We start from the raw sequence: 21,978 nt of genomic DNA, 5'->3' as shown, positions 1-21,978 counted from the left end.
TCTCCAGCAGGGACAGTACCCAGTTCATCAGCTGTACTTCAAACCCTTATGTGGCTTGTGTTATTCACAAATCATTTTAAACTATTCTCAGATCTGTAACTTTGGACTATAAATCTCTTGATATGGTATCTGTAAGTTTATTAGTGTAATAGAAATTAAAATTGTCTTTCATTTGCTCTAAAATTACTATTAAACTTCCTATAAGTGTGGGGGTTTTTTCCCCTCTACCCACCTTTTTTTCTTGTTTTTGGAAGCTTCTTCACTGATATTCCTTTTTGATGTGTGGTAAGCAGAACAGCACAGAAATAATACGAGGTATTTCATAAGGGTAGGATTAAGTGGCTGGGTGTCTTCACCTTATTATCCTTTATGGTTTCATTTGGAGGAAATGACACATCTCATTTATTTTAGAGTATTGTTAATTGTGATTTCCAGACCTAGACCCTGGTTTGGAATTGAGAGTTTGGAAGTCATATTGTGCAGCCTGATTCTACACCCTTCTTTCTTTCTCTCACCATGCTCAGAGTTATCCTGACTGCATCCTGGACGTGTCTCTTCCCAGCTTTACAGCCTCTCCTGCATTGATGGGGCACTCCCGTGTCTCTCTCGCTGACCTCATGTAGGATGAACACTATTGGGGTATTAGACATCCAATCCTAGGAGATTTCCATTACACAGGAAAGCTCTTACCCGTCACAAATCAATTTTTTTAATACTCATCGAAGTGGAACCTTTTACGACTTAGTCTTTTTATAAATGCAGTCACATATTTCATGGCAATAAGCAAGAAATTAGTGCAAATCCTCCAATCTGATCATCAGAATTCATCAGTATCAGCATCTGACACTTAATGATAGTAACACACTTTATCATTCCTATTTTCTGAAAGTTTCTCTTTCGGAGAGTGGTAAGGCAGGGAAGTAACATGCTTACTCCCAGCAGTGTATTCTGCACAAGTGCTGGGCAGGTGTCCAGTACTGTTAGGCAAATGGTTGATTCCTATGTACAATTAGGTAGAGAATCATTCTTAACCATGAAAAGATACTTTAAAAAATATCCATACTCATTTCAAATAATTAATTTTTATAAGCTCATGACATCCATGGCCAAAATCCTGATTAACTTATTAAAGTTACTTTTGTGGTTAGATAAATGTCCAGTGGGAAAATCATTAGATGTATCCATTCATATAATAACTATTTATGAACACCAACTGGATTCTAGACTATTTTTCTTACAGTGTTTTAGCACTGAGTTTTAGCAGCTACAGAAATAGATAAAATAAGTTCTTTTTTTTTTTTTTTAATTTTTTTTTTTTATTTATTTATGATAGTCACAGAGAGAGAGAGAGAGGCAGAGACACAGGCGGAGGGAGAAGCAGGCTCCATGCACCGGGAGCCTGATGTGGGATTCGATCCCGGGTCTCCAGGATCATGCCCTGGGCCAAAGGTGGGCGCCAAACCGCTGCGCCACCCAGGGATCCCGATAAAATAAGTTCTTATCAGCCTTCTTCGTGGCCCTGTGGGATGGGGCAGGGCCCTGACAGCTCTGGTTGAGGTTCTTACCGTGAGTCCCTGGTGCCTAAGTCAGGGTGAACTGTCCCTTAGAGAGGAGTCTGGAAAAACCATGGGATACTATGTTTGGAGTGGGTTTTAGAGAATGAGGGAGTGTTGTGCAGAGACATAGTGGGTCCCCATGGCAAGGACACGTGAGGCAATTCACTGGGTAATGGATCTCAGAGTCTCCAGATCATTTAAGCAATAGTGAGTAGAGACCCAGCATGCTCTTTGGTGAGTGGTCTTTCAAGCACTAGTGGGAAAAGTGATTTTATCGAAGGGTATATTTTGGAAAGAAATGAAAGCTGCACTAGTCCAGTGAAGTGGTACATCGGACGTTAGCCTCGGATGCATTTCCCAGTTACTGGGACTTGTAGTTTGCCCTGTTCCAGCTGAGACCTGCCCCAAGGGCTGGGCTGCAGAGAGCAGTTTGAGGAGAGTGGAGTGTCCAAGCTGCATCTCACAGGGCCCAGGACACTGCTTCCAGGTGGTGCACCTGCCTGCCCTGTATTCTTGGGAATTCCCCAGCCCTACCCTGCCTGCTGTGGGGCGTGGAGACCACAGGAGAAGCATGGTGGCAAAGTCCTTCCATTTACACTGCCACGTCAGTGAATGTAGAGCCTGCACTTAATTCTTCCCATGTATAATTGAAAAGTGACTGTAATTCACTGTCATTGGAGGCTGGGTAGTGTTTCCTGGGGATGGAAGATGTGAAGGGCGTTGTACACCAGGCCAAAAATCTCTTCTCTTTTGAAAAACTATTTGGAGACATTTTCAGGATGGAAGCCCAAGGGGTAGGAGGACGTTACGGGGGAGGAAAAGACCATGGCTTAGTTGAAGAATTAGGAGCAAAAGGGAAGCAAAGGATCCTTTTTTGGCTTCATGGAGGTATGATGGACAAAATTGTAGCATACTGGACGTGTATGTTGTGGTGATTTTGATACACCATTGACACCATGAAAGAATCCTGACCATTTAATTAACACATCCATCACCTCACCTATTTATCTTCATGTCTGTGTATGTGAGAACATTTAAATTTACTCCTCTTAGCAGATTGCAATTAAATAATACAGTGCTATCCACTGTAGTCACCATGTTATACATTAGATCCTTTGCCTTATTCATCTTACAGCTGAAATTTTGTACCCTTTTATCAACTTCTGCCTATTTCCTCCACCTTCAGCCCCTGGCAATCACTTCGCTACTCTGTTTTTGGTTTGTTTTTTTTTTTTTCCCTTCGGTTCCACGTATGAGTGGTCCCACACAGTATGTGCCTTTCTTTGGCTGGCTTATTTCACTTAACATAATGCCTTGAGGTCCATCTGTGTTGTCAAGAATGGCAGGATTTCCTTTTTTCTCACAGCTGAATAATATTCTGTCGTGGGTATTCATCCCTGGACAAAGACTTAGGGTGTTCTATCTCGGCCGTTGGGATAATGCAGTGAGCACGGGGTGTAGATATCTCTTCGAGATCCCATTTTCATTTCCTTTGGATATAAATCTAGAAGTGGAATTGCTGGATCATATGATAGTTCTGTTTTTAATTTTTTGAGCAACTTCCATGCTGTTTTCCATAGTGGCTTCACCAACTTACCTTTCCATCAAGAGTGAGAAAGTGCTCCCTTTTGTACACATAGTTGCCAATACTTGTTATCTCTTGTATTTTTGCTAATAGCCATTCTAGCAGGTGTGCAGTGATATCTCATTGTGGTTTTGATTTGCACTTCCCTGATGATGAGTGATGTCGAGTGCCTTTTCATGTACCTATTGAGCAATTAGATGTCTTCTTTGGAAAACTGTTCAGATCCTCTGCCCATTTTTTCTTTGTGTTTTTGCTATGAATTATATGGGTTCTTTGTATATTTTGAATATTAGCCCTTTATCAGACATGTGATTTGTAGATAGTTTTCTCCATTTCATAGGTTACTTTTCACTCTTGTTGGTTTCCTTTGCTGTATAGAAGCTTTTGAGTTTGATGTCATCCCACTTGCTTATTTTTGCTTTCATTGCCTTTGCTTCTGGTGTCAAATCCAAAAAGTTGTTGCCAACACTTATGTCAAGGAGCTTACTGCTTGAGTTTTCTTTTAAGAGTTTTATGGTTTCAGGTCTTACTAAGCCTTTAACCCATTTTGAGTTAATTATATCTATAGTATAAGCTATTCTTTTACATGTGGTTGTCCAGTTTTTCAGCACCATTTATTAAAGAGACTATCCTTTCCTCATTGTGTATTCTTAGCTACTTTGTTGGAAATTAATTGATATATATATGTATGATCATATATATGATAATAATTCATCATATATATATATGTTTAATTCTGGGCTCTTTGTTCTGTTCCATTGGCTTGTATGTCTCTCTCTCTCTCTCTCTTTTTTTAATGATTTTATTTATTCATGAAAGACACAAAGAGAAGGCAGAGACATAGTCAGAGGGAGGAACAGGCTCCCTGCAGGGAGCCCATTGTGGGACTCGATCCCGGGACTCCAGGATCACACCCTGAGCCAAAGGCAGACACTCAACTGCTGAGCCACCCAGGCATCCCCTGTATGTCTCTTTTTATATAGATACCATATTATTTTGATTATTATAGCTTGTAGTATAGCTTGAAATCAAAAGTGTGATGCTTCTGGCTTTTGTTTGTTTTCTCAAGGTTGCTTTGCTATCATACGATTTTTTGTGTGTGTTTATTTATTGAGAGAGAGGGAGAGCACAAGTGGCAGGGAGAGGGAGAGGGAGAAGCAAACTCCCTGCTGACTGGGGAGCCTGACACAGAGCTTGATCCCAGGACCCTGGGATGACCTGAGCCAAAGCAGACACTTAACCCACTGAGCCATCCAGGTTCCGGTTCCATACAAATTTTATTTTTTATTTTTATTTTTTTAATAATAAATTTATTTTTTATTGGTGTTCAATTTGCCAACATACAGAATAACACCAAGTGCTCATCCCGTCAAGCACCCCCCTCAGTGCCCGTCACCCATTCACCCCCACCCCCCGCCCTCCTCCCCTTCCACCACCCCTAGTTCGTTTCCCAGAGTTAGGAGTCTTTATGTTCTGTCTCCCTTTCTGATATTTCCCACACATTTCTTCTCCCTTCCCTTATATTCCCTTTCACTATTATTTATATTCCCCAAATGAATGAGAACATATAATGTTTGTCCTTCTCCGATTGACTTACTTCACTCAGCATAATACCCTCCAGTTCCATCCATGTTGAAGCAAATGGTGGGTATTTGTCATTTCTTTTTTTTTTTTTTTTGTATGTGTCATTTCTAATGGCTGAGTAATATTCCATTGTATACATAAACCACATCTTCTTTATCCATTCATCTTTCGATGGACACCTAGGCTCCTTCCACAGTTTGGCTATTGTGGACATTGCTGCTAGAAACATCGGGGTGCAGGTGTCCCGGCGTTTCATTGCATCTGAATCTTTGGGGTAAATCCCCAGCAGTGCAATTGCTGGGTCATAGGGCAGGTCTATTTTTAACTCTTTGAGGAACCTCCACACAGTTTTCCAGAGTGGCTGCAGCAGTTTACATTCCCACCAACAGTGTAAGAGGGTTCCCTTTTCTCCGCATCCTCTCCAACATTTGTGGTTTCCTGCCTTGTTAATTTTCCCCATTCTCACTGGTGTGAGGTGGTATCTCATTGTGGTTTTGATTTGTATTTCCCTGATGGCAAATGATGCAGAGCATTTTCTCATGTGCATGTTGGCCATGTCCATGTCTTCCTCTGTGAGATTTCTCTTTATGTCTTTTGCCCATCTCATGATTGGATTGTTTGTTTCCTTGGTGTTGTTTAATAAGTTCTTTATAGATCTTGGAAAGTAGCCCTTTATCTGATACCCCATTTGCAAATATCTTCTCCCATTCTGTAGGTTGTCTTTTAGTTTTGTTGACTGTATCCTTTGCTGTGCAAAAGCTTCTTATCTTGATGAAGTCCCAGTAGTCATTTTTGCTTTTGTTTCTTTTGCCTTCGTGGATGTATCTTGCAAGAAGTTGCTGTGGCCCAGTTCAAAAAGGGTGTTGCCTGTTTTCTCCTCTAGGATTTTGATGGAATCTTGTCTCACATTTAGATCTTTCATCCATTTTGAGTTTATCTTTGGGTATGGTGCAAGAGAGTGGTCTAGTTTCATTCTTCTGCATGTGGATGTCCAATTTTCCCAGCACCATTTATTGAAGAGACTGTCTTTCTTCCAATGGATAGCCTATTTGTGTTTTCTTCACTTTCATCAATGTCTTACAGTTTTCAGGGTACAGATGTTTGGCTTCCTTGGTTAAATTTATTGTTAGGTATTTTATTCTTTTTGATGTAATTGCAAATAAGATTGTTTTCTTAATTTCTCCATCCTGATAGTTCATTGTTAATGTTCAGAAACACAACTGATATTTGTATATTAATATTGTATCTTGAAGCTTCATTGAATTCATTTATTAGTTCTGACGGTTTTTTGGAGGAGTCTTTAAGGTTTTCTATATATAATATGTCACTTGCAAATAATGACAGTTTTACCTTTTCCTTTCTGATTTGGGTGCCTTTTGTTTCTTTTTCTTGTCTAATTGCTCTGGCTAGGACTTCTAGTACTATGTTGAATAAAAGTGGTAAGAGTGGGCATCCTATCCTTTTTCCTAATCTTTGAGGAAAAGCTATTAGGTATGATGTTAACTGTGGGCTTTATTATTATTTAGAGGTACATTTCCTCTATAGCCAGCTTGTTGAGAGTTTTTATTAGTGGATGTTGAATTTTTTCAAATGCTTTTGCTGCATCTCTTGAGATTATCATATTTTTATTCTTCATGTTCTTAATGTAGCGCGTCACATGGATTAGTGCATGTCGAATTATTCTTGCATCCCTGGAATACATTCCATTTGATCATGGTATCTGCTCTTTTAATATGCTATTCAATTTGTTAGTATTTTGTAGAGAGGTTTTCTATACTTGTCAGTGATATTGGGCTGTAATTTTCTTGTAATGTCCTTGTCTGGTTTAGATTTTAGGGTGATGCTGGCCTTGTGAAATGAGTTTAGAAGTGTTATCTCCTCTTCTGTTTTTTAGAAGAGTTTGAGAAGTATTGGTACTAATTTTTCTTTAAGTGCTTTATGACCTCACCAGTGAAGCCGTCTGGTCATGGACTTTTGTTCGTTGGGAGGTTTTTGATTCTTGATTCAATCTTCTTACTAATAATCAGTCTATTTAGATTTTCCTATTTCTGTAAATTTTCGTCTTGATAGTTTATGTATTTCTAGGAATTTGTCCCTTTCTTTTAGGTTATTCAATTCTTGGTGTGCAGTTTTTCATGGTTACCTCTTATGATCTTTTATTTCTGTGGTATCAGTTATAATGTCCCCTCTTTCTTTTCTGATTTTATCTATTTGATGAGTCTACAAAAGGTTTATGTATTTTTTCTTTTCAACCTGCTCTTAGCGTCATTGATCTTTTCTACTGTCTTTTTAATCTCTGTTTTATTTCCTTCCTTGTACTAACTTTGGGTTTCATTTGTTCTTTTTCTAGTTCCCTGAGGTGTAAAGTTATGTTATTTGGGAATCTTTATTTTTTCTTAATATAGGTTTTTATCACTATGAACTTACCTTTTAGATGCTTTTGCTGCATCCCATAACTTTTGATACATGGTATTTCCATTTTCATTTGCCTCAAGATAATTTTTTATTTATCTTTTGATTTCTTCTTCCAGCCATTAGTTGTGCAATAGCACATTGTTTAGTTTTCACGTAACTTGTAGATTTTTTTAGTTTTTGTCTTACAATTTATTCCTAGTTTCATACCATTGTAAGTTATAAAAGATGCTTGATATGATTTCAGCCATCTTAAATTTATTAAGACTTGTTTGTGGCATAACATATGATAGATTCTTGAGAATGTTCTGTATGTGCTTGAAAAAAATATTCTGTTGCTGTTAGGTGAAATATTTTGTAAATATTAAGTCCATCTGGTCTAGTCTATGTATTTTATGTACAAATTTCCTTATTGATTTTCTGTCTGGATAATCTATTCATTAATGTCAGTAAGGTATTTAAACCCCCCACCATTACTGTATTGTTCTGTATTTCTCCCTTTTTGTTTGTTAATATTTGCCTTATGTGTTTTAGGTATTTCTATATTGGTTGCATAAATATTTACAAGTGATATATTTTATTGGATTGACCCCTTTATCATTATTACATCATCACACTTTCTGTCTCTTAATTACATTTCTTGGCTGAAATTCTATTTTGTCTGGTAATAAGTATAAGTACTCCTGCCTTTTTTTGGTTTCCATTTGCATAGAATAGCTTTTCATCCCTTTATTTTCAGTCTGTGTATGTCCTTACATCTGAAAAGTGTTCTTTGCCGGTAGCACGGAGAGGTGTCTTATAGTTCTTATCTATTCAGCCACTCTTTAGCCCATCTTTTGATTGGAAAATTTTAGTCCATTTATATTTCATGTAGTTATTGATAATTATGGACTTACAATTGTCATTTTTAAAAATTGTCTTGCTTCTTGTAATTCTTTTATTTCTTCTCTTTGTCTATTCCTTTGTGAATTGATTTTCTCGAGTGGTATGCTTAGATTGCTTTGTCTTTCTTTTGTGTATCTATTAGAGGTTTGTGCTTTGTGGTTACCATGAGGCTTATATAAAACATCTTCAGTAAAGTAAACAGCTTACTTTAAGCATCTGATAACAAGTCTGTATGCATTATTTTCTGGTCTACTACAGAAGCAGCAATGATTTGTTTAATCACACATTGGGCAGAAGAAAATTAAAAGCCAACCATATTAGTCACTCTTACTTTCATAAAAATCCTATCCAGTAATACGTCTTTTAGTAAAGGGACGTTTTTATTTCTTCTCTTTATATCAACCTCAATTTGTATAATATTTTTTTTCTGAGTTTATATATTTTGTAAAGTTCCCTTAACTTTTCCGGTCACTTTTTACCATATCCCAGCATTTTTTAAAAAATATTTTAGAGATGGCTGATAACTCACTTGGTCCCCACAGGGATTATTTAGAAAGACCTTTTACATATAAGACCCATCTCTCAGTCTTTAAGTTTTAAGGGCTATGGCTGATATTGGGAGGTGGAGATATCTGGAAGTAACTTGTTGATTTATGCCAAAATAGAAGGAATCATCCTGGACCCTTACTGCTACTCTCCCCTGCACTGGGACTCTTGAGGAATCTGAGGTAGGGATTCTATAGCTGGACTAGTTGAGTCTTCCTTAAGGGATATTGAGTGGGGCTAGACATAGCCTTTGATGCTCTAGTTTTTATAGCAGCTAGATGTGTGATAATTGATCAAATAAATACCCAGTAAGTATTGGCAGTTGCTAAAAATATTGCATTGTTGATTCTACCACAATTAAGCTGGTAATATAGCTAGTGAAGACACTTGCCTGGTACTTGGCACAGGGCTTGCGATCTCTATTGTTATCTCTAATCTGAAATGCAGATCTTATTACCTCCATTTTATAGGAAGAGACACTAACCCTCAGGAGAAGTTAAAAGGATTGCCTGTGTTTAGAGTTGAACTTGGATAATAGCATTTTGACCAAGGTCATGGTTTAGAAGTCCATGTTCTTTCTCTTCCCCATGTCCTGACATACCCTGACAATGACATAGTAACCACCTGTTGTGTGAGCACCTGAACCAGGAACTACTTGATGCTCTGAGAAATTAAACAGCTTGGCCAAAGCTCAGTGCTTGTAAGGGCAGAGCAGGCTGTGCACCCACATCTTCCTGACCCAAAGCTTTTTATTCTTATTAGACCATGAGCTTTATTTATTTACTTAATTTTTTTCCATAGAAGAGTTCCCAGCAACTAAGTATAGTTTGAAAGCAAGTTTCTTCTGGAAATTTAAGGAAGGGAACATGAAGAAAAGCTTTGGGGAGGTTTGGAGGGGTGGGAGACAAGAACCAGAATCCCATGGAGGTCCTTGTACCTCCTGAAGTCCCCAGGGTGAGCTCAGTCACTCAGAACCAAGCTGAGGCCAGAATGCGCCTTGAACTTCCATTTGTGCTGTTCATAGATGGCATTCAGAGTCACCTTGTACTGGTGACTCCTAACTTATGAACAGACCTTTGAAAAAAGTTATGTGTAGGAGCAAGAGGACCTCAAATACTTGCTGTGTGTTAGGCCCTGCCCATGGTCTGTTCAACTTCCACAGTGCTTTTGTACAGAGAGAAGCTTCACAAAATTGCAATTTAATGTTTTTTTATGTAGTTAATGAAATCATCATTTTCTAGTGGTTGAAGTGATGATCAAAATTTAACCAAGCATTTTTCTTTTCTGTTTTACCTCACATGCCCTAGCAGTGTGGCTTCTTGGAAAGCTGGACAAACCAATTAAAAACACAAAAAAAGTCCTTGCTCCCCACACACCCCTTCTTTTCTCTCTGACAGATTGTAGAAGCTGAATTCGTGGCATTCCTGTCATTTTTCCACTGTTCTCTGAATTGTACCTTACAGTTTACAAAGGAATTTTCATATAAACATTCATAAATTCTCCTTAAAACCAGGTGATGTGGCTCCCCCTTCTCTCCCCACACCACCACCATTTTATAGAAGAAGGAAATGAGCCAGGAGATCGTGGGTTATAATTACTTGCCAAATATGGCACAGCATTGTATAGTGTCCCGTAGCGTGTTTGCATGTTGGATTGTACAGTGACCTAGCAGCACACTTCCTTTAAGAGCCACTGGATCGGGAATGTCGATAGAGTAGAACTATCAATATACTAAGAAACAGATCACACGGAGCTTTAAATGACAACATTGCTGTAGGCAAGGTTCCAAAATTAGGAAAGTGTTCTTTCTTGACCTTCCTGCAGAAAAACAAAAAGCACATTGCTGCTATGTACATGTGTCACAGGGGAGGGGGATGTAGGCTTTTAGCAAATTACAGATCATCCATAACTTACATGCATTTACATCCCAATAAACCTATATGAGTGGAAAATATTATTAAGCCAAAAGGCATTTAATGCACCTGTGAACGTCATAGTTTAGCCTTGTCTATGTTGAACATGCTTAGAACGCATACATTAGCCCACACTTGGTTAGAATCATCTAACACAAAGCTTATTTTCTAATAAAGTGTTGAATACCCGTGTGCCTTATTGACTACTATACTGAAAGTGAAAGCTAGAATGGTTGTCAGTGTACTGGTTGTTGATCCTCATGATTGCATGGCTGACAGAGGCTGTGGCCGCTGCCCAGAATCATGAGAGAGGATTGTAGCACATACCGCCAGCCCGGGGAAAGATCCAAATTCAAACCCTGGAGTACAGTTTCTACCAAATGCATGTCACTTTCATGCCATCATAAAGTCGAAAAATCCTATGTTGAACTGTTGGAAGTTGGGGATCATGTGTAGACCTGGAACAGGTAAATCTGTTGGAGGGTGGTGGATATGTTTATTACCTTGTTGGTAGTGATGATACCAAAGTGTGTGCATAAGTACAAACTCATCAAATTGTACACATTAAATATGTGTGACTTTTTAAATACACTAAGTATCCCTTAGTAAAGTTGAAAAATAAGTTGCTGTGTCAGTATGAGAATTGTGTGGTGATCTGAAGGGGTATGGAGACTGCAGAGCTGTTTCGCACAGGAAGTGTGTCTGGTCCTGGAACACTTGATTGGGGCGGCGGGGACAATCCTAGGGATCTCTGAACTTCCACCTTCTTGTGTCACTGGTGTGCTTCAGTGTAGAGAGTACAAATGCAACCCGAGTTTCAAGATTTCTGCCTGTCAAAATGGCTTCTCCTATTGACTTTTATTATAACGTTGTAAAAGTTTTCTTTGCAAACAGTTCTGGCTCCAAGAAGTTAAGTAAAAACTTTACGACTGGGGAACCTGGGTGGCTCAGTGGTTGAGTGTCTGCCTTTGGCTCAGGTCATGATCCCAGGTCCTGTGTTTGAGTCCCACATTGGGCTTCCCACAGGGAGTCTGCTTCTCCCTCTGTCTGTGTCTCTGCTTCTGAATAAATAAATAAAATCTTTAAAAATATAAAAAAAAACTTTACGACTACATCAGACCATAGAAGATCACAGTTTAAGGGGAACGATTTTTGGTACAGTGTTAATGAGCAAGATAGTAACAAAAGCAGTAGGATCACCCAGTGCTTGTTGAGGGCGGTGGGTAACTGTCCACCTGCCAGCTCTATGGCCCTGGGCGCCCACCCTGCCTCTCACTGTGAAATTATATTTGTCTTCTTGGCCTCTCTGAGAGTCGAACTTGACCAAACACTGACAAGTTAATTGGTGAGATCTGAGTTTGACTGCTTTCTGGAAGAAGTAAGGGAGATCCTAATTGTCGAATCCCTCGTGGCAGTTCCTTACCCAGAGCCCTGGGCTCTCCGAGCTTCCCGCGTGGAACGCCGTGCCAGCCACAATGTGGGCAGGCCCTAGTCAGGTGTATCCCAGGGCCACCATGGACCCCGGCCAGACCGAAGCCCAGAGGGGAAGCAGAATGCTCAGTGTGCAGGTGGAGTGCTTCTGCAGAAGGCTGCGCATCTGATCTGAGACACCGCCCCCTTCAGACTTTTTTTTATTTAAAAGGTTTAGGGACCTACCGCCTATGATCTTACCTGGAGGTTTTGTGTAGGTTTTGTAGCGCTTACAAAGACTACGAGACCCTTTCCACAGCAAGATCAGCTGGGCTGGGGAGAGCTGTTGATCCCAGGAGCCTGAGGTAAGACGTCTTTCCTGTCAGCAGCCTGGCTCTAGTGGCCACCTCTTATGTGGGAAGAGCTGCATGCTGGCCATCTTCAAATGACTATATCGTATAATTCCAAAATTCCATATTGAGCACGGTTTTGTTAAATGTTGTTCATATTCTCTTGGTGGTTAGATTCCAAGCCTCTTTGACCTGTGCTCCAGACAGAGGCCTCTGGAGAAAGTGGTGTGTGCTCCGGCGTATGGTAGAGGGACTGACATCTCTTCAGTTGTACTTTTCACAGCCATGTGTTCACATCTAGGCCTTAGTTTCTGGGTCAGTGACATGGAGGGACCAGAGGAGTGCAGGGCTGTGATTTTGGAGTCCAGGGACAGTACCACGTGGATAGTTTGGTACTACAATCCTGGCCAGTACCCCACAGAATTTTGTGGGAAGAAATATTCACGGTGTGTGAGCCACCATAGGCCCCCTTCTGGCCCCATCTGGCAGGAAAAGCTTCTTAATCATCTCGCATGTGCCTTTCACCTCCAGGACAGGGGACCAGGGATTCCTGAGGAGTACAGGCTGCCCATGCTGCTGACTTTCGCTGGCTGGGTGGGCCAGGCATAGAGGGGGCTGGTAACCTGAAAGGTGCTTGGGGATAGGAGGAGAAGGTGTACCACGGCCTCTGCCTCACTACTTTCTTTCCAGAAGCAAGCACGCAGGCCTCAGGGAGCTCTGAGTCAGTGCCTGCTGGGTGCATAAGGGAGCCACCAACCTGGAGGGCCAGACCGGCCTGGGCATCTCATGCTGCAGGCTTTTCAGGGATTCAGATGTGCTGACACAGGGAGAATCGCTGGTGCAAATGTTTTCAGCAGAACTCTTCCCAAACCTGCTTCCCCCTCATGGAGGCACTTTTAAAGAACACAGACCCCAGGCCCAGGTCCCAGCTCTGGGGCTTCGATTTAGAGAAGCCTGGACTTTTTTTTTTTTTTTTTTTTTTTTTGCTTTATTTTAAAGCTTGTCAAGTCATTCTGACAGCCAGTTTGGAAACTGCTAATGTGGACTCTGGATTTTATTTTAGCCATAGAGAGCTAAAGGGCAAATTTGGGATTGAGAGCATAGTGAAAGCAAGAAAAGAGGGGTAAGGTGGGTGTCCCAGTACAGTGTTCCTGTTTCCTAGATGAGCCGGACTTGCATTCATGCTAGGCTCGCCCCCTGTATGCTCTGGGCCACTTTGAAATGTGCATTTTCCTCGAAGAGCCACTAGGATGCTCAGACTTGACTAGACCAACCCAGAATGAGCTGGGCATGCGTGTCTGTATGTTTTTGCATCCATCTTCCTACAGGAGACCTTCTACTTTGAAGTCCTCCATTTGAGAATTTTCATGTATTCACACTGTAGATAATTCCTGAACCTTAAAAAAAGAATCCATTCCATGACTGATTACAGTGTTTATTGGCCGTTCTGAATGTAGATGAGCTATCCCTCGAGGGAAACTGGTCTTCTGCGCAGAAATCTAGCAGAATATAACAAAGATACAGGGAGCAGGCACGGGACACCTTGATTCTTTAGAACATACCAGAAATAGGAGTGTTAGTACTTGCTCTCCATGCCTTATGCTCTCTACTTTGGAGATTTCAGCCCGAGGGATGATGGGTTCCTGCAAAATGTGGTTCAGGGTCAGTGGAGAAATCACACAGCAGAGCCTATATTATTTAGTTTGAAAGAAAATAGTTTATTTTTTTCTAGGGGCTTTGAACAGAGCCCGCCCTTTTGCTCAGTGGAACCAATATCTGGGTTACCTGCAGAACCCGGGAGACGAGTGAAATAGTTACCACTTTATAAGAGGCAGCATACCCAAAGTCGGTTCTGCTGTCAGTGATGGCACACGACATGTTTGGCTCCCAACCCACGCCCTCTAGCCTTAGGATCAAAGTCCCGTACATCCCGGTGTCCTGGTGACCAGGATTGGAGCTCCTGGTACTGCAGGATCCCTACAGATCGGCTAATAAACCAGATGATTGAGTTATGTCCTTTGTGACTCTAGAGCTGAGTTTGAAGATGTTCTGTGTGCCTTGGAGGCTGACCCCATGAGGCCCAATTCTGACCCCCTGGCTGTTTTGCTGGCAGTATGGAGGATGCTTGTGGGGAAGCTTGTCATTTTGACTGTCTCAGGAACAGAAAAATCAAAGAGGCTACTGTAGAGAACACCTGATTACTTGGGGTTTTTCCCCTGCGAAAACAGAACTAAAGAAACCAGAAATTTCTTATTCCCACAGAGCCAGATTCCACCTGGATTACCTAGTATAGGGTTCTGACCTCTTTTGTGTGGTCCTAGGACCCCTGGGTTTGGCCCATTCCTGACTTATCCCTACAGTACCCCTCCATTCTTAGCACAAACCAACCAGGTATGTGTCTAACCTCTGCGGAGCTTCTGTCTCTCCTGTCATATCCTGGAACACTTTAGAGACCTCTTATGTGTATGTGTATATGCTGACAACAAAAGGATGGAAAAATCTATACCATGCAAGCATTAATCATTATCAAAAGAAAAGAAGGAATGACTGTATTAATATCAAAGTACACTTCAGACTATGGAAAATCCCAGGCACAGAGGGTCCCATTCAGGAGAGCACATTACATTTAGTTGTCATGTGTCCTAAGGCTATGCTGTTTCCTCAGACTTGCCAGTCTTGGTGATCTGGACAGTTCTGAGCACTTGTCAGGCATCCCTCCATTAGGATTTAGCTGACATTTATCCTCATTGGTAGACTGCGGTCATGGGTTTTTGGAGGAAGACCATAGGGGGAAAGTGCCATTTTTCATCACATAATATCCAGGGTAAGTACTGTCCATCCTTCTCCTCAGCATGACGGAGGCCTTGACCTGCTGGCTCCAGAGTTCTTCCTCATGCCCTTCACACGCTGTCCTCCTTGGAAGGAGGTCTGAGTACAGCTCACACTTAAGTGAGCGGAGTTAAGCTCCCCCTCCTTGAGGGGGAGGAGCTACATTATTTATTTGGAAATCTTCTAGGGATATTTGTCTTTTTTTTTTTTAAGATTTTATTTATTTATTCATAGACACAGAGAGAGAGAGGCAGAGACACAGGCAGAGGGAGAAGCAGGCTCCACGCAGGTAGCCCAATGTGGGACTCAATCCTGGGTCTCCAGGATCACACCCCAGGCTGCAGGCGGCGCCAAACTGCTGCGCCACCGGGGCTGCCTGATATTTGTCTTTTCTCGCTTGCTTACTTGCTCATTCATTCATTCATTCATTCGAGACACAGAGTGCGAGAGAGAGAGAGAGAGAGAGAGAGAGAGAGAGAGAGAGAGGCAGAGACACAGGCAGAGGGAGAAGCAGGCTCCATGCAGGGAGCCCGACGTGGGACTCGATCCCGGGTCTCCAGGATTACAACCTGGGCTGAAGCTGGCGCTAAACTGCTGAGCCACCCGGGCTGCCCATCTCTCATTTATTTACTCCATTGCCTGTTCTCTTGTTCTCTTGCTTTTTTATTCTTTTTTTAAATTCTTTTTTTTTTTTTAAGTAATCTCTACGCTGACTTTGGGGCTCAAACTCCTGATCCTGAAATCAAGAGTTGCATGTTCTGCTGATTGCACCCACCAGAGTCCCCCATTCCCTTGCTTTTTAAAGCTCATTTCACTACACACCATAAGCCTAAACAACACTGTTTAGTCTGCTGGTGTCACGGCTTTCCAAAAATGGTACCGTGTAGGATGTCCTTTGACTGTTATCCCTACTCGGCATGGTATTGGGAGTCATCTACGTGGTTTGGGAAGGCTTGCTTCCGTGTCACTGCTGTGTAATACAGAGTTTGGTGACTGCACACTCACTTCTCCCTTTTCCCCTTGATCAGGCTCTTTATTTCTCTTCCCTACCTGTTGTAGCAGTGCTGCTGTGAGCATTGACATACACATGGTAGTTTCTCTACCACCTGTGACTTGGAGTGGCATTGCCACCTTGTACAGTATGCCCAGTTGAGCTTCAAGGGAAAGTCCAAATCATCTTTCATAGTGATCATTCCATTTTTGTCTCCAGCCTTCCTAACACCTGTATCATCAACCTGTTTCATTTTTATCCATCTGGACTCAAACAGCGTCTTACTAACTATGATCTCAAATTATGAATGCAACAGAGCTTTTTGTGTGTATGTATTCACCATTTGTGCCGCCCTTCTGTGCAATGACAGTGTCCTTTGCCTGCTTGTCAATCGAGCTGTTGGTCTTTTCCTTCTGGAATTGTAAGGGTTTTTATGTATTCTAAATGCCAGTCCTTTGTCATTATGTGCGGTACTTACAACACTTTCTTTACAAGTATATTTCATCAGATTTTAATATGTGGAAATCAAGAATTCCTACTTGAAAATCCAGACGTTTTTAAAACTAGAATAGAGTCTTTATTGGTGCCAGCAATGGATACCTCTAGTTATAAACTTTAATGCTTACATGTAAAAGGGAACCTTATATTCTTCTAGTTCCGCTGAAAGGGCCACATACATTTTGTGTTGTTTCAGTGTCCAACTGTCTATTTTGAAATTGGGGGTTGAAAAGGATAAATACAAAGTTTTTCCGGTCTAGAATTTGATTACCGGTACTCACATTATCTTAGCCAAGTGTGTAATCTGGTCTTGGACTGTGCATTCTCAGACGTTTCCTGGGCTTGCCTCAACTGGCATCTTTCATTATCTGTTGCTGCTCTAATCAGTTGCTAGAAAGAGTTGGAAGATTCACTCTTCATTATTGATCTGCATTTCATGAATATTTATGTCTATTCCATGTACTTTTATCCTTTTCCTCAAAGTAGCTGAATAGTCTAAAATTTGAAATTTTAATTGGAATTCTTCTGTGGCTTCCATCATGAGTAAAGAGCCCGTATTATGTAGAATAACAATGGCTGTCTCAAAAAGTAAGATTGTTTTAGATGAGGCATCTTAAATTTGAATCCAACTGCAAACCAGGACTTCGGTATGGGACACAGCCGCCTTTCAGTACCTCATACCCACGAGTGGATTCTTCTGGTGGAGGCCGTCGACAGCTGCTGATAAAGAGCATCCATGGGCCATTCATCCACTCACTCCTTCAGATGCATGCTGGCTCCACGCATAGGCTCAGGCCCTCCTAAGTGCTCTGTTTACAAGGACACAAAGTCCTTGTCCTCAACAAATTATATTCAATGGGAGAAAACAATCAGTAAAGACATTCATGAAGTACTACTGGCAAGTGCCTTGGAAACGAGAAAACAGACCGAGGGGATGGAGGGAATGCAGTGGCTATTTCAAAAAAATCTTTTTTAAGATTTTATTTATTGATTGATGAGAGGTACAGAGAGAGAGGCAAAGACATAGAGGGGGACTCGATCTCAGGACCCCAGGATCACGACAGGAGGTGAAGGCAGATGCTCAACCACTGAGCCACCCAGGCACCCCCACGGCAGCTATTTTAGATAAGGTGGGGCAAGCAGGGCTTGTATAGCACAGTGAGGGAGATGATGACATTTGGACAGAGGTTTGAGCAAAGTGAGGGGACAAAGAGTCTGCAGATAGCAGGGTGACAGCCTTGTAGGCATTGGGCACCCTGCAGAGGCCCCAAGGCACGAGCTCACCTGGTGGGTTGTTCTGAGAAACAGCAAAGTGTGAGGAGCAGGAGGATATGAGCACCAAGAAAAAGAGCCCAAGGTCAAGGGATCTGAGGCCTTTGTAAAGGTTCCGGATTCTGTTATAATGTGATGAGAAGCTGTAGTGAGGTTTGGACAAAGGAGTTACAAAGATTACCATGTGTTGTGTACAGGCCTTGCAAGGCCACTTAGGGAACCAGTGGGGTTGGGGGGAGGGGTGGACCCAGAGAGACCATTTAGGAGAAAGTCAGACAGTCCAGGCCAGAGGGGCTGCTGGCTTGAGCAGGGCAGTGGAGGGGACGAGGAGTGGGTGGGTTGGAGACATTTTTTGAAAGTGAGCCCTTGGTGTCTGCTGAGTTGGGTGGGTGGTATGGGAGAAGAGGCTGTAGGATGGCTCCAACATTTTTGACTTGACAAGTGACTGGATGAATGGATATCTTTTATGTCATTTACTCAGAAGGGAAAATGTTGGGAAACAGGAGGGTTTCGTTGTTGTTGACTTGGGGAGAATGAAGAGTTGTCCCCGGGCTTGTGCAGTTTGAGAACCACATTAGACATTCAGGTGGACGCAACAGTAGGCACTTGGCTGGAACATTCTGGCATTTAGGGCTAAGAGCAGGAGTGAAGGGGCACCTGAGTGGCTCAGTGGTTAAGCATCTGCCTTTGGCTCAGGGTGTGATCCCGGGTGTGATCCTGGGTCCTGGGATCAAGTCCCGCATCAGGCTCCTTGTGGGGAGCCTGCTTCTGCCTTTGCCTGTGTCTCTCCTTGCTCTCTGTGTCCTAAATAAATAAATAAATAAAATAAATAAATAAAATAAATAAAATAAAATTTTAAAAATCTATATTAAAAAAATCAAACACAAGTGAAGACTTAACTTTTGGAAGCGACATGCATGGAGATAGCGCTCAGAGCCAGGAGGATGGATGGAAGCCTCCAGGCAGCAAGCAGACAGAGTAGGGGCTCGCAGACAGCCGGCTACTGCTGCATCCCTGTGTCAGAAACAAAGGAGCGGGCAGCAGGAGAAGAGGTAGTGGGGAGGAAGAAAAGCAAGACTGTGTGATTGGCTGGAAGCCAAGTGAGGGGTGGGTTCAAGAAAGGGCTGATGGACAGTGTCAGCTGTCAGCGTGCAGGTAAGATGATCCAGAAAGGAGAGGAGTATTTATGACACAGTATAGTGGGAGCTCACTAGAGGCACAGGGGGGTGGCATCCAGGGCACAGAGGAGGGCCAGCCTCAGGAGGGGGCCCAGGTGCTTGCCTTGGGAACCAGAGGGACAGTGGTGTGTTTGTAGGCACAGGTAGGCGTCTCCTTCTGACTGCTTCTGTTTCTCTCCATGAAATAAGAGCCAAGGTCATTCATCACTTGAGACTGCAGAAGGGGTGGGGGACGTTAGTGGAGGGAGAGGGACGATCTGAGTGAGACCCCTTACGGGGGTGGAGAGTTCACCTGGGGCATGGAGCAAGCTGCTGGGCAGCACCCAGGGCTCACTTGGGCCGGTGATCAGAAGTATACAGTGGGACTGGGCGGCAGCACATTCCACTGCCCTGGGGCAGCAGCGGCTGGGTGCTACCAGGCTTTTCTAAATGCCCCCTTGGGACTTTGGGTGGCCATGTCACACCCCTGGTTTACAGCAGCTGAGATCTCCTAAGGTGCTCCTGACATACATCACCGAGTTTTGGTTCACCTAAACCAAGGAGGAAAATAATTGTGCTTGTGGTAGTGTGAGGTATGTGCAGCGGCCTACAGGTGGGGTCGGGGAGGCCTGCTTACTGGGGGAGGTGTCCGGGGAAGGTGGTAACTGGCTGTAGCCCCAGTGAGGGCGTGTTGGGAAGCAGGAGAGGCATTCCTAACAGCACTGCTGCACAGGCGGGAAGGCCCAGAGCCCGAGAGCAGGAGTCCCACAGAGTGGCAGCTTTACTTTCTTGGACGATACTGTAACCCAGGAGCTGGGCTAGAGGCAGCACGGGAGAACGCTCGTGTGCAAAATGCACATGCAGTGGGATGCAGGTCCTGCTGGTTACTCTCAGGTCAGAAATCTTGATTCTGGAGCTGAGGCAGGAGATGTACAGGGACAACCTAGAGTATCTGGTAAGGCCAGAACATAAGGATGTACTCACAGTACACATGTTCTCTCTCTCTCTCTCTCTCTCACACACACACACATACACACACACACACTCACAACGATGGTGGAGTGTCAGAGGAACTCGGAGCCAGCTGTAAGAGTTCCCAACAGCCAAAGTTAGAACAGTTTGAGCCACAAAATAAATAATACTGGATTGTGGCCCAAAGTATAAAATAAATATAAGTCTACACTGATATACATAAGTGAATACATTTTAAAACGGGAAGAAAAATAAATAAAACGGGAAGAGACAAATCTCCTGTGTGGGTGCCAGATAATGTCCGTGGACCCCCCTCTCTGAGGGAGACGGAGTGGAAGCCCCACCCCCGTGTGTCCTTCCAAACAGCCCAGCATGGAGAAGGGACAGAATGACGCAGGAGTGGGGAAACCTGACAGACACACACACCTGAGCCAGGTCAGCATCGCGAGTGATGAGTCAGGTGCATAGTAACTGTCCTTGATGTCATTTGATGAAAACGGCACTCTGCCTCTGTGCTGTTCCTCCCCAAACCCCTAACACCACTCGTATGAGGAGAAACACGCCAGGTGCATCCCAGCTGAGGGACATTCTACAGAAGATCTGACAAGTATCCCTCAAAACTGGAAAGGTCATGAAGATGAGCCACATCTAAGAAATTGCAACTGCCAAGAGGAGCCTGGGGAGACATGAGAACTGAATAATGTGGTCTTCTGGGCAGGATTGCAGATTTTAAAGAAGAATGATAACTAGATAAAAAGCCAAGGACATCCAAATAAAATATGGACTCTGGTTAATAATGTACCAATATTGGTTTATTAATTGTCCAAATGTACCGTCCTAATGTAATATGTTCATATTAGGGGAAGCTGAAGCTATTCTAAAAAATAAAATTTATTTCAAAAAATCAGGCATGGACATTAGAAAATCTTATTTCCTCCTTCTGTTTTCTTAATGGGAAAGACATCCTTAAAAGAGTTGCATATTTGGAATAAACATCAGTATTTATCTTTATGAAACCATTTGTAGGCACAACTGTGTAGTGAGTAAACCCAGAGTAGCCTGGTCCCCTCTCGTGTACTGGGTCCCTGTCCTGGGCCAGGCTTGGTCCTCAGCATGAAGGGTGAGGGTCCCCATCCCATGGCCAGGTATGGAGGGGCTTTCTATAATTTTTCTTTCCCCATTAAATAGGAAAATTGAAAGCAGAGAATACTTAGGAATGTGGGCATAAGCCTTGTATACCTGAAGAACTAAAATAACTTTGGCAGCTTAATTATATTTGAACATTATGAGACCTTGATAATATGGAGTGTTTTCGAAATCACTCTGCTTCTTGTTTCACTCGTGTTTGTTTCAGAATTAGGCAGAGGATTTTGAATAATAAGGTGGTCAGGAAGAAGGTCAAGTATTGATTAGTGTAGCTGAATTCATTAGTAAACCAAGGACGCTCATGACATTTACATTTTGATAGGTTTATGAAATAGATACTAAAATTATGACAGTTAAAAATCACTTTTCCAGGGAAGAAATTAGCAATGCCTAATAAACTCCTAAAAATGGAGACTGGTGGCAAGGTGTCTACTTTGGGAGCAGTGGGTATGCGTTGTCTGAAAATACTTCACGCTCTCTCAGCATGGTGAAGGAGGGTCGCATTTCACCAAAGCGATCAATGTCCATTTTCATAGATGAGTATTTCTCTTTTTTCTTTTTTTCATTTCAGCTTTATTGAGGTGTAATTGGCAAATAAAATTGTAAGATATAAAGTATGCATCATGGTGACTTACTGTATGCATGGTGGAAGGGTTCTTCCCCCCTAGATGTGATCCATCACATAATTTACTTATTGTTTTGGTTAGAACATTTAGTTTCTGTCTTACTGGGGCACCTGGGTGGTTCAGTGTTGAGCGCCTGACTTCAGCCCAGGATGTGATCCTGAGGTCCTGGGATTGAGTCCTGCATCAGGCTCCCTACAAGGAGCCTGCTTCTCCCTCTGTGTCTCTGCCTCTCTCTGTGTCTCTCAT

The 21,978-nt window shown here is 42.5% G+C and overlaps 1 protein-coding gene across 3 annotated transcripts in view; it reads left to right on the top strand.

The window, feature by feature from the left end:
* Positions 1-21,978, top strand: part of NCK2 (NCK adaptor protein 2) — a 150,184-nt gene that overhangs the window by 77,346 nt on the left and 50,860 nt on the right. The window lies entirely within an intron of this gene.

Source organism: Vulpes lagopus, chromosome 5, assembly GCF_018345385.1.
Source record: "Vulpes lagopus strain Blue_001 chromosome 5, ASM1834538v1, whole genome shotgun sequence".
NCBI classification, from domain to species: domain Eukaryota; kingdom Metazoa; phylum Chordata; class Mammalia; order Carnivora; family Canidae; genus Vulpes; species Vulpes lagopus.
The sequence above is the reverse complement of the archived record's forward strand: the minus strand, read 5'-3'. Positions and strand labels throughout refer to the sequence as shown.